Source organism: Odocoileus virginianus, chromosome 12, assembly GCF_023699985.2.
Source record: "Odocoileus virginianus isolate 20LAN1187 ecotype Illinois chromosome 12, Ovbor_1.2, whole genome shotgun sequence".
In the NCBI taxonomy this organism is placed as follows: Eukaryota; Metazoa; Chordata; class Mammalia; order Artiodactyla; family Cervidae; genus Odocoileus; species Odocoileus virginianus.
This window is the reverse complement of record NC_069685.1, coordinates 26,898,197-26,910,814: the sequence shown is the minus strand read 5'-3', so window position 1 is coordinate 26,910,814 and position 12,618 is coordinate 26,898,197. Positions and strand designations below refer to the sequence as shown.

The 12,618-nt window shown below is 38.3% G+C and overlaps 1 protein-coding gene across 3 annotated transcripts in view; it reads right to left on the bottom strand.

The window, feature by feature from the left end:
* SCLT1 (sodium channel and clathrin linker 1) overlaps positions 1 to 12,618 on the bottom strand; it is a 225,298-nt gene that overhangs the window by 196,280 nt on the left and 16,400 nt on the right. The gene's annotated exons all lie outside the window — the stretch shown is intronic.

Below are 12,618 nucleotides of genomic sequence, written 5' to 3'. Positions count from 1 at the left end.
ATAACCATCACTGGAGAAAATCAGAACCTATGCAGAAAAGGCCTTCCATAAACAAAGACATAAAGAATGAATGACAACAAGACAGGTAGGAGGGAAAGCACACTCAAGATATAATCAAGTCCCATGCCCCAGGCGGGCAATGCACAAACTGGAGAATAATTATAATACAGTACTTCCCCCACACAAGTGAGGGTTCCGAGGCTCACGTTAGACTCCCCAGTCTGGGGATTCCTGAACCAGGAAAAGGAACCCCCAGAGTATCTGGCTTTGAAGGCCAATGAGAATTAATATTAGGAGATCCAAAGGACTGAGGGAAATGAGACTTCACTCTTAAGGGCAAAAGAAATAAATTGATAGAAGCCTGGACCAGACAAACGTGGTTGTCTTGGGAAAATTCCTGGAGTGGTGCAGGGTGGCTGTGGCAGACATAGGTGGGAGCTATCTACTGCATGGACACTATAGTTGGTGGCCACCATCTTGAGATCTTCCCTCAAATTCATCAGTGCCAAGAGCTGACCCCACCCAACAAGCTGTAGGCACCAATGCTGACACATTTCATCAAACAACTAACTGGGCAAGGTCACAGCCCACCCATCAGCAGACAGGCTGCCTAAAGACTTCCTGAGCACACAGTCACCTCTAGACATGCCTCTAGACACAGCACTGCACGTCAGAGACCCAAGACTCAGCTCTGCTCACCAGTGGGCAGGCAGCAACTCTGAACTCCAGGAAGTATACACTAGCCTCCAGAACAGCCTCACATACCAGAGGTGAGGCGAGAGATGCAAGAACACCACAGTCCTTTAGTGTGCATGTCTAGCCTGCCTACATCAGGGAAAACCCTGCCCTAGGATCAGATGGGTCCCAGTCCTGCCACAAAGCAGGCCAAGGCAAACTTCAGGACACCACAAAGCACATACACAACTGTGTCAGTAACCAACCCCATCTGACAGCAGGTGTGAGATCTCTGGATTCTTCAGTCAGACTCCAGGACCCAGAGCTCTGCCTGCCAGTGGTCTGACACTAACCCCAGGACCTGGCTTCAACCACCAGTGTGGGTGAGCAACAGCCCGGAGTCTTCTGGATGCAGACTCTGCCCACCAGTGAGCCAGCACTAGCCCCACAGCTCCCTACGGTTCTGCAGCCAGCCACCTCTAACTAGCAGTCAGCAGCATCCACACAACACAGCGCCTGGCAACTATCCAGGCTAGGGGCCAACTGCACCTACCAAGTTGTCCACAGGGTCAGCCTGCCACAACAGAAGGACTCACGCAGCCCTACTGGGGCAAGTCCTAGAATACACAGCTTGAGTGATGAGAGGGTTGTGTGCTGCTGGGACACAACATACCTCTCCTACTCTCCAAGGTCAAGAAATGTAACAAAACTACCATACACATAAAAATCTGAATAGCAACTTAGGAAAAATGAGATAGCAGAAGAACATGTCCCAGCCAAAGGAAAAAGATAAAATTCCAAAGAAATAAGTGACGTTATGATAAGCATCTACCTGAGGGAAGGTCAGATCAATGATTATAAAGATGATCAAAGAATTCAGGAGGAGAATGGATGTACAAAGCAAGAAGTCAGAAGTCTGTAACAAAGAGTTACAAAATATAAAGAACCACACAGAGATGAAGAATACAATAATGGAAACAAAACATACACTAGAAGGAATCAACAGTAGATTAAATGATACAAAGAAATGGATCAGAGAGCTGGAAATCACTGCTGCTGAACAGAAAAATGATGAAAAGAAATAAGGACAGTTTAAGAGACCTCTGGGACAACATCAAGCACATTAATATTTGCATTATAGGGATCCTAGAAGGAGCAGAGAGAGATAAAAAATCTGAGTAAATTTTAACATATAGGTGAAAATTTCTCTAACCTGAGGAATGAAATAGTCACTCAAGTCTAGAAAGTGTAGAGAATCCCATCAAGGTTGAACCCAAAAGGAACACACCAAAACATATTGCAATTAAAACAACAAAAGTTATATATTAAGATAGAATATTAAAAAACAGCAAGGGAAAGCAACAAATAATATGAAACAGAAGGCCCATAACACGGTCAGTGATGTTTCAGCAAAATCTCTGCAAGTCAAAAGGAAATGGCATGATATTTAAAGTGATGAAAGGCCATAATGATGGCTGATTTGCACTGTTGTACAGCAGAAATGATCACAACACTGCAAAGCAATTTTCCTCCAATTAAAAAATAAAGAAAAAATAAAGTGATGAAAGGGAAAACCCTACAACCAAGAAAAACTATACCCAGCAAGGCTCTGGATCAGATTTGCTGGAGAGATCAAAAGCTCTACACACAAGCAAAAGCTGAGAGAGTCCACCACCACCAAATCAGCTTTATAATAAATGATACAGAAACTTCTCTAGATGAAAAAGAAAAGGCCACAATTAGAAACCAGAAAATTACTTAACGGAAAAGCTCACCAGAAAAGGTAAACATGTAGTAAAGATAGGAAATCATCCACACACAAACCTGGTGGGGAGGTTAAAAGACAAAAGTAGTAAAATCATCTGTAACCACAATAAGCAGTTAAGGGATATACAAAATAATTAGATGTAAAATATCATATCTAAAACAGTAATCATGAGAGGAGAAGAGTACAAATGCAAGGTTTCTAAAATGCATTTGAAATGAAAATATCAGCAACTCAAAACAATCACACACATATATATATGGACTGCTATACAAAAACCTCATGGTAGCCATAAAACAAAAATCTATAATAGCTATACACACAAAAAAGAAAAAGGAATTCAAAAGTAACACTAAAGATAGTCATCAAATCACAAGAGAGGAGAACAAAAAAGGAAAAAAGATCTGTAAAAACAAACAGAAAATAATTAACAAAATAATAATAAGAACATATACATCAATAACTATGTTAAATGTAAATAGACTAACTGCTCTAAATAAAGACATAGGGTGTGGATAAAAAACAAGACTTTCTGCCTACAAGAGACTTAAGACCTAGAGACACACATAAACTGAAAGTAAAGGAATCAAAAAGCTATTCAATGCAAATGAAAACCAAAAGAAAGCCATAGTAGCAATACTTATATCAGACAAACAGACTTAAAGACTATCGCAGGAGACAAAGGAGGACACTACACAATGATCACGAGACTGATCCAAGAAGATATAACAACCGTACATACATACACACACAACATACAAGCACATCAACATATAAGGCAAATATCAATGGACATAAAAGGAGAAATCAACCGTACACAATGATAGTAGGGGACTACTTAGGTCCATGGATGGATCATCCAGACAGAAAGTCAATAAGGAAACACAGGACTTCAGTGAAACATTAGACCCGAAGAACAGAAGAACTTAAATGATAAATGTATATATACACACAATCTTTTCAAGTGTATATAAAATATTCTCTGGCATGGATCACAAGCTAGGCCACAAAACAAGCCTAGGTAAATTTAAGAAAACTGAAACCATATCAAGCATCTTTTCTGACCACAATACTATGAGATTAGAAATCAAATACAGGGGGAAAAAAAACTGCAAAAAAATCACAAACACATGGAGACTAAACAATATATTACCAAACTAATTTATCACTAAAGAAATCAGAGGAAATAAAAAAATAGCTAGAACCAAATGAAAATGAAAACAGAACCATCCCAAATCTACACGATGCCTTAAGAACAGTTCTAAGAGGGACGTTTCAAGAAATAACAAAAATCTCAGATAAAACAACCTAACCTTATACCTAAAGCAATTAGAGAAACAAGAACAAACAAAACCCAAAGTTAGTAGCAGCACATGGACTTGGAGGGCATTATGCTAAGTGAAATAAGTCAGACAAAGGAAGACAAATACTCTACAATATCACTTATATGTAGAATATGAAGTATATAACAAACTAGTAAATATACCTAAAAGAAGCAGACTCACAGATATAGAGAAAAAAATTGTGGTTACCAGAAGGGAGAGAGGATGGGGAAGGAGTAATATGGGGAAACAGAAGAGTATGAAGTACAAATCAGGTATAAAATAAGCAAAAGGGATATACTGTACAGCACTGAGAATCAATACTTATAATAACTGTAACTATAAATTAAATATAACTTTTAAAATTGTGAATTGGTAAAAATGTACACCTCTGAATTATAATTGTTACTGTGTATCAATTACACTTCAACTAAAAAAGAAATAATAGAGAACTGTCATGTAGCTTTTTACCAATTTTCTCCCAACAGTAACATCTTGCAAAACTGCAGACAATATAGTACAGTAAAACTTCCATAATAATGATATTAAGTTAAAACAGAGAATAGGTCCATAACCCAAGGATCCTTCATGTTGTACCTTTAGGGCAACACTCATCTACGTCCCACCCATCCCCATCCCTGAACTCTGACAACTGCTAATTTGTTCTCCATCTACATGTTATTTCAAGAATCTTGTATAAAAGGAACCAATAAAGTATGTAATATTCTGTTATTGGTCTTTTTTTTTCCTATCAGCATAATTTCCTAGGCATTTTTTTTACATGTATTAAAAATTAATTCCTTTTTAGTTGAGAGCAATAGTACATGGTAAGTATGTACCAAGGTTTCTTTAACCATTCACCAGTGGTTGCTTCCCATTTGGGGCTATTATGAACCATCCACGGGTGTACATGTGTCCCCCACCCTGAATCCCCTTCTAACCTCCCTCCCCATCCCATCCCATCCCACTGGGTTGTCCCAGTGTATCGGCTCTGAGCACCGTTTCATGCATCGAACCTCAACTGGTGATTTCACATATGGTAATATACACGTGTCAATGCTATTCTCTCAAATCATCCCATCCTTGCCTTCTCCCACAGAATCCAGAAGTTTTTTATATTTGTGTCTCTTCTGTTGTCTTGCATATATAGTCATTGTTACCATCTTCCTAAATTCCATATATGTGTTAATATACTGTATTGGTGTTTTTATTTCTGACTTACTTCACTCTGTATAATAGGCTCCAGTTTCATCCATATTTTGGGATATTATGAACAAAACTGCTGCAAATATTTCTGTATAGGTTTTTGAGTAAACAATGGCTATTTAGGTTGTTATGGTTCATTTAGGTTTCTCTATGATGAATGAAAAAGAATACAAAGGCTGACTTGTATGTTTACTTTTAATTTATTTATTTTAATTGTAGGCTAATTACTTTACAATATTGTAGTGGTTTTTGCCATACATTGACATGAATCAGCCATGGGTGTACATGTGTTCCTCATCCTGAACCCCCTCCCACCTCCCTCACCATCCCATCCCTCAGGGTCATCCCAGTGCACCAGTTCCGAGCACCCTGTCTCATGCATCGAATCTGGACTGGAGATCTATTCCACAAATGATAATATACATGTTTCAATGATATTCTCTCAAATCATCCTACCCTCACCTTTTCCCAGAGTCCAAAAGTCTGTTCTTTACATCTGTGTCTCTTTTGCTATCTCGCATATAGTCATCGTTACCATCTTTCTAATTAGAAGAAAGTACAAAATTCTTCACACAGTATCACCAGCAATGTCTGATTGATTTACTTTTTTCTGCATACTTTCCAGTATTTACTTTTCAGTGGGGCTATGTTTTCTTTTAACCATTCTGGAAGGTATGTTGTGACATCTCATCATGGTTTCAATTGTTTAAATTAACCTAGTAACTAACTGTTAGTAACTAACTCTTTAATTCTTAAAGAGATGGGAATATCAAATCACCTTACCTGCCTCCTGAGAAACCTGTATGCAGGTCAAGAGGCAACAGTGAGAAATGGACATGGAACAACAGACTAGTTCAAAATTGGGAAAGGAGTACGTCAAGGCTGTATACTGACACCCAGCTTATTTAATATATATACAGAGTACATCATGCCAAATGCTGAGCTGGATGAAGCTCAACCTGGAATCAAGATTGCCAGGAGAAATATCAATAACCTTAGATATGCAGATGACAATACCCTAACAGCAAAAAGCAAAGAGGAACTAAAGAGCCGCTTAATGAAAGTGAAGGAGCAGAGTCAAAAAGCTGGCTTAAAACACAACATTCAAAAAACGAAGATCATGGCATCCAGTCCCATCACTTCATGTCAAACAGAGGGGGAAAAATGGAAACAGTGAGAGACTTTATTTTCTTAGGCTCTAAAATCACTGTGGACAGTGACTGCAGTCATGAAATTAAAAGATGCCTGCTCCTTGGATGAAAAGCTAGGACAAACCTAGTTCAGAGCTCAGTTGCTCAGTTGTGTCCAACTCTTTGCAACCCCATGGACTGCATGCCATGTAGGGCCACCCAAGATGGATGGGTCGTGGTGGAGAGTTCTGACAAAATGTGGTCCACTGGCGAAGGGAATGGCAAACCATTTCAGTATTCTTGCCTTGAAAACCCCATGAACAGTATGAAAAGGCAAAAAGATAGGACACTGACAGATGAACTCCCCAGGATGGCAAGTGCTAAATATGCTACTAGAGATCAGTGGAGAAATAACTCCAGAAAGAATGAAGAGATGGAGCCAAAGCAAAACATCACCTGGTTGTGGATGTGACTGGTGATGAAAGCAAGGTCCAATGCTGTAAAGAGCAATATTGGATAGGAACCTGGAATGTTAGGTCCATAAATCAAGGCAAATTGGAAGTGGTCAAAATAGGAGATAGCAAAAGTGAACATCAACATTTTAGAAATCAATGAACTAAAATGGACTGGAATGGGTGCTTTTTTTTGCAATAGATGCAAAATAAATTAGTGATGAGTTTCTTCCCGATTACTCAGAAAGCCATTCTTCTAAAAAAAATTTAATAATCTTCTAGTATTTAAATCCAACCTATTCAACTTAACCATTCAAGGTCCTCTATATTGTGGGAACAATCTACACCTCCTAACCTTATTTTCAATTACTTCTTTCACATATGCCAAACACATTACAGAAACTGAAGTATGTTTTAGTCCCTAAATATAACTCTCATTTTCTCACCCACTTTGGCTACTCATCATGCCAGTGGGTCCAGCTACAATGCTCTTCACCACGCCCTCTTTTGGCCCCCCCACTTAAGTTCTTTCAAAATCCTACCTACTTAGCAGTGCTCCTCAGATATTCTACATGTCCTCCAGGAAACTCCCAGATCTCTCCAACTATACATGATCTCCTTTTTTGTCTTCTCTTATTACTAATAAATGGTTTTAAAGTTCTTAAAAGATTCAAATATTATGCCTTTTATCCAATTATTTAATATTTCTCATCCCGTATGTTTGTCTTTGCTGCTGCTGCTGCTAAGTCGCTTTAGTCGTGTCCGACTCTGTGCGACCCCATAGACGGCAGCCCACCAGGCTCCCCCGTCCCTGGGATTCTCCAGGCAAGAACACTGGAGTGGGTTGCCATTTCCTTCTCCAATTTATAAGTCTCTATGTTCCTCTAAAATTGCTATTTTATATACCTTTACATAGGTAAAACCCCTGGCACAGTGCCCAACATAAAGATGGTGCTCAATATATACTAAGATGAATTCAGTGAAGACACTGCTCCATAACTATTTTCTAAGGATAGCTGCTAAGGAGATACAAATGTAAGAATAAATGACTCAATAATATAAATGATAAAAGCTATAACATTCTGAAACAAAAGTAATAAATCAAAACAGAAGATAAATATTTGAAAATAAAAATACAGATTCACCAACCCCTTCTTACTTACTAGTAAAACCTTAGGAATAAGAGACTGCATTGTTTCCTAACTAGAGACCTAGTAGAAAAAAATCAGATTGGGAGAATAAGATTGAAATTGACTTATTATAAAAGTATTTATAAGACTTTATATTCCCTAAAATAAGTTTAAACAAATTAAACAAACTTTAAACAAATTACACAAAAGAAATATTTACAGAATTTTAAAAATCTTGAAAAATGGATATTGTATAATTAATTTCTATCTATTTTGATCCCAAGATGACTTCCTGAGATGACGGTGATGATTTATCAAACGAAGAGAGTCAATAATATTGGACTGTGGTCAGGTAAACTACTTTTGTGGACACTTTTCTTTCTCTAGGACAACTACATACTCTTTAAGTATTGTAATTACAGTTCTGAATGTTTAATTTTGTATTCCTGATTTTAATCAGCATCACAGGCTACCAAATGAGTAAACAGCATCCTTTCCTCTATCCTTTGGAAGAAAACAAAGTATAGGTTGACTAGTATTTTGTGAAGGTGTTCTTGTGTATTTTAGAGGGCTGCAGCAAACTCTTACACCTTTCATTCTTATCAAGAGGAGGTTGATTTTCATCAATAAAGGTGGCTGAAGTATGACCTAAGAAATTGATGAACTCCTAAATTCAGACTCTTTAAAGTCCTAAATTACTGATTTTCTATCTTCACTATGGGATGAGGCAAATCAACTCTTCACAGTGTTACCTGAGTAATCCATCACATGGAGTGTTTAGAACTGCACTACCTAAAAAACAATAGCCATAAGCCACATTTCAGTTCAGTTCAGTCACTCAGTCAAGTCTGACTCTTTGCAACCCCATGGACTGACTGTAGCACACCAGGCTTCCCTGTCCATCACCAACTCCCAGAGCTTGCTCAAACTCATGTCCATCGAGTCAGTCATAACATCCAACCATCTCATCCTCTGTCATCCCCTTCTCCTCCTGCCTTCAATACCAAAGCACTGGCATTTCAGCTTCAGCATCAGTCCTTCCAATAAATATTCAGGACTGATCGCCTTTAGGATGGACTGGTTGGATCTCCTTGCAGTCCAAGGGACTCTGAAGAGTCTTCTCCAACACCACAGTTCAAAACCATCAATTCTTCAGAACTCAGCTTTCTTTATGGTCTAACTCTCACATCCACATATGACTACTGGAAAAACCATAGCTTTGCTTTGATTAGATGGACCTTGGTCAGTAAAGTAATGTCTCTTGTTTTTAATATGCTGTCTAGGTTGGTCACAGCTTTTCTTCCAAGGAGTAACCGTCTTTTAATTTCAAGGCTGCAGTCACCATCTGCAGTGATTTTGGAGCCCAAGAAGATAAAAGTCTATCACTGTTTCCATTGTTTCCCCATCTATTTGCCATGAAGTGATGGGACCAGATGCCATGATCTTGGTTTTCTGAAAGCTGAGTTTTAAGCCAGCTTTTTCATTCTCCTCTTTCACATTCATAAAGAATGCATAACTCACTCACCTTGTCGTACACTTGAAATGAACACAACATTGTAAAATCAACTATACTCCAATAATGATTTTTTTTAAAAAGGTAAATAACCCAATTTTTTAAATGGGCAAAATATTTAAAAAGGAACATCTCAAAACAAAACATCAGTTCAGCTCAGTCGTGTCTGACTCTTTGTGACCCCATGAACTGCAGCACGCCAGGCTTCTCTGTCCATCACCAACTCCCGGAGCTACTCAAACTCATGTAAAGAGAACATCCGGATGGCCAAAAAGCATGTGAAAATATTCTCTACATATCTATTCATCAGAGAAATGCAAAATAATACCATCACACTGTTGAAAAAGAAATAACAAGCCCCAAAAGGGATCATTTCCTTCCCTTTCTACCCATCATAGCAAAAACTAAGATGGTTTCAATCCCTCCCAGAGATGTGACCTTTAAAACAGTCTACCTGAAATTTCCTAATCAGTACTAATGAAGTAACTGCATGAAACAGGCCCCTGGAGTGTCAGTCCCCCATTAGAAGACAGCCTGGCCTGAAATAATCCTTTCTTTTCCTTCGCTAATACCTTTTGCCACCTCCTCTCCTTCTATCCATAAAAATCTATTTTGTACAACCCTTCCTAGTGCAGCTGATTCTTCAATTTTTGAATAACGCTAACTAGTTCTTCAAAATAAAAAGAATGAAATAATGCCATTTGCAGCAACATGGATGGACCTAGAGATTATCATACTAAGTAACCAAGATGCAGAAAAGACAAAAAAATCACATGATATAACATATGCAGAATCTAAAAAGATAATACAAATGAACTTATTCACAAAACAGAAACAGATGTCAAAAACAAACTTATGGCTATCAAACGGGAAAGGCGGTGAGAGGCATAAATTAGGAGTTTGGGATTAACATATATGTGGTACTATACATAGGCAGTGAACAAGCACCAACTGTATAGCACAGGGAACTCTACTCACTATCTCATAATAACCTATATGGGCTAGGAATCTGAAAAAGAATAGGTATATGTTTATGTATAACTGAATCATTTTGCTGTATTTGAAACTAACCACACTGTAAATCAACCATAACTCCAGTACAAATACAAATTATATCTTTAGAAAGTTATATAAAATTATAAGGGAAAAGTTTTTTTAAAGAATAAATTATGAAGGTATTATGAACCAAATATATTGAATATGTAAGCTAATAAAGACACTGGAAGACTCTTTCCATTTAAATCCACAGAATTTAAGTATTACTATTTATTATAAAGGTATTATATCCTGTATTTTCTTAAGAAACAATGCTATATAAAAAATCTTAAGGCAATTCACAGAACTTATTTTGATCCAAAAGAAGTCTAAATGATCATTATGTGGTAACAGTACAAAAGAATTTTAACTATCACTTATAATACAGTTCCTATAAAAATTATCCTTGAAGTACCAACTTAAAATATAAGAAATATCAAACTACTGCAGGTTTTTTCAATATTGGAAAAAGGGTTTTGCAAAAATATGTCCATTAACACAAGTCCTAGCAATTTTACAGTACCTAGTATGAGAAAAAAGGACAGTTCACTAGGATTTTTACCTTTAAAAACAGAACAAAAAGCATGAACTATTTATATTTCTCAAGCTGATCATGACTTCTTACATCTCCACTTTCATTGTATCTGGCAACAGAGCTCACACAATATTGGAAGAAGAGTAGGTAGGAGGGAAGAAGAGGAAGGATATAGTTCTTCCATTAATTCAACAAATATTTACTGAGTATATAACAAAAATTATTCTAGAAACTTGGGAAATGCAGTTGAACAAAATGGGCAAACAAATTTATGAAGAATTTCTGTTGCTAGTAGTGACAACTAAAATTACAGGGACGAGATCTGAGCCAGTGCACCTGGGTCCCATTTACTCTTTGATAATGAACAGTTAAGTCCTACCTCTCTCTTCCTTTACTACAAAACAAACAGAAAGCAAAAACAAAACAAAAAAAACAACAACTACGAAAGAAAACTCCTCCTGAGTATTTTATCAGAAACCAGAATAATGCTTCTGGGGTGAAAAATCCCCAAAGGTGCACTGCATATGGCCAAGGTTATGGACCTTTATGCTAGAAAGCAAATTAAACTCCCTCTCAAGCTCCCTATCACCTCCCACTCACTAATACAAAGTATGTAGTGAAAGGCAAGACCCATGGGGACTGGAGTCTTGAGACAGCAACATATTCTGAAGAGAAGGCATACTGTGCAAAGCAATCTTAGGCAGTAACAATATACTAATATGAAAAATGAGAAATAAAAATCAAGATTTGACTGTAAGACTGACAAGAATAGCACATGTAAGAGTGTCAGGGAATGTTTGACGGGAGGATTCCTACGTGCCGTCTTCCATGAGTCCTTTGTCCCTCTTCAAGCGCCAACAGCACACTGCTCCCAGGGACTGAGGTCATTGTGTGAGGCAGGCTTGGGTCTCCTTTAGTAAACATTCTCTTTAGGACAAAACTGCTTAGTCTTGTTCCCCTTTCTTGAGATATGGATTGTGTCCTGACCTTGTGACTAACATTACCCCTTGTTCCCTTGGTAACGGTTGTTGTACATTTGGTTTGCTGAATTCTGTCATTCCCGAAAGAAGTTTCTTGTACTGCAGCCGGTATATACTCATAGAAAAATCATTAAAGCACCTTTGTTCCATTAGACCTTAGGTCCCGGGTCTTTTTTTGTTTCTCTCTCTCTCTCTCTATCTTTTTCTGGCTGACTTTCTGGAGCGTGGAGACCCGCCATGCTCACTTTTCTGCCCAGGCTTCTAAGACCGTCTCGAGAAGGCACTTTATGCCTTCATCCCCTCGAGAGAGGGCGCCTGGTGCCTTCATGAGTGATGCAAGTCCTGTGTCAAGGGCTTGCATTTATTGGTCCTCTGCGTAAACCAGGGAATATCAGCCTCTTTCTCTTTTACTTTCTTATCGTCGACTCCGTACCACCAGGTTCCGGTCCATTAAAGGACCCCAACAAGAGAAGGACATGCACCTTCAAAGAATTAAAGGAGCTACATAATTTCACCAAAGAGTACTCTATTAAGTAAGGGAAAACTTGTCCCTACTTAGTATGTTACTGTCAGCTTTAATTATATAATCACAGGATATGTAGACTTCCATGGTGACACAGTGAATCAAAATCTGCCTGCTAATGCACAAGCAACTGAACCCGTGTGCCACAACTGCAGAAAGCTGCCAGCTCTAGGGCCCGCACATCACAACTCCTGAGCCCACACGCTGCAATACTGAAGCTTAAACGCCTAAAGCCTGTGCTTTGCAATGAGAAGCCACTGCCTTGAGAAGACCACACATAGCAACAAAGAGCAGCTCCCGCTCACCACAACTAGAGAAAGCCCTTGCAGAGCAATGAAGACCAGCGCAGCCA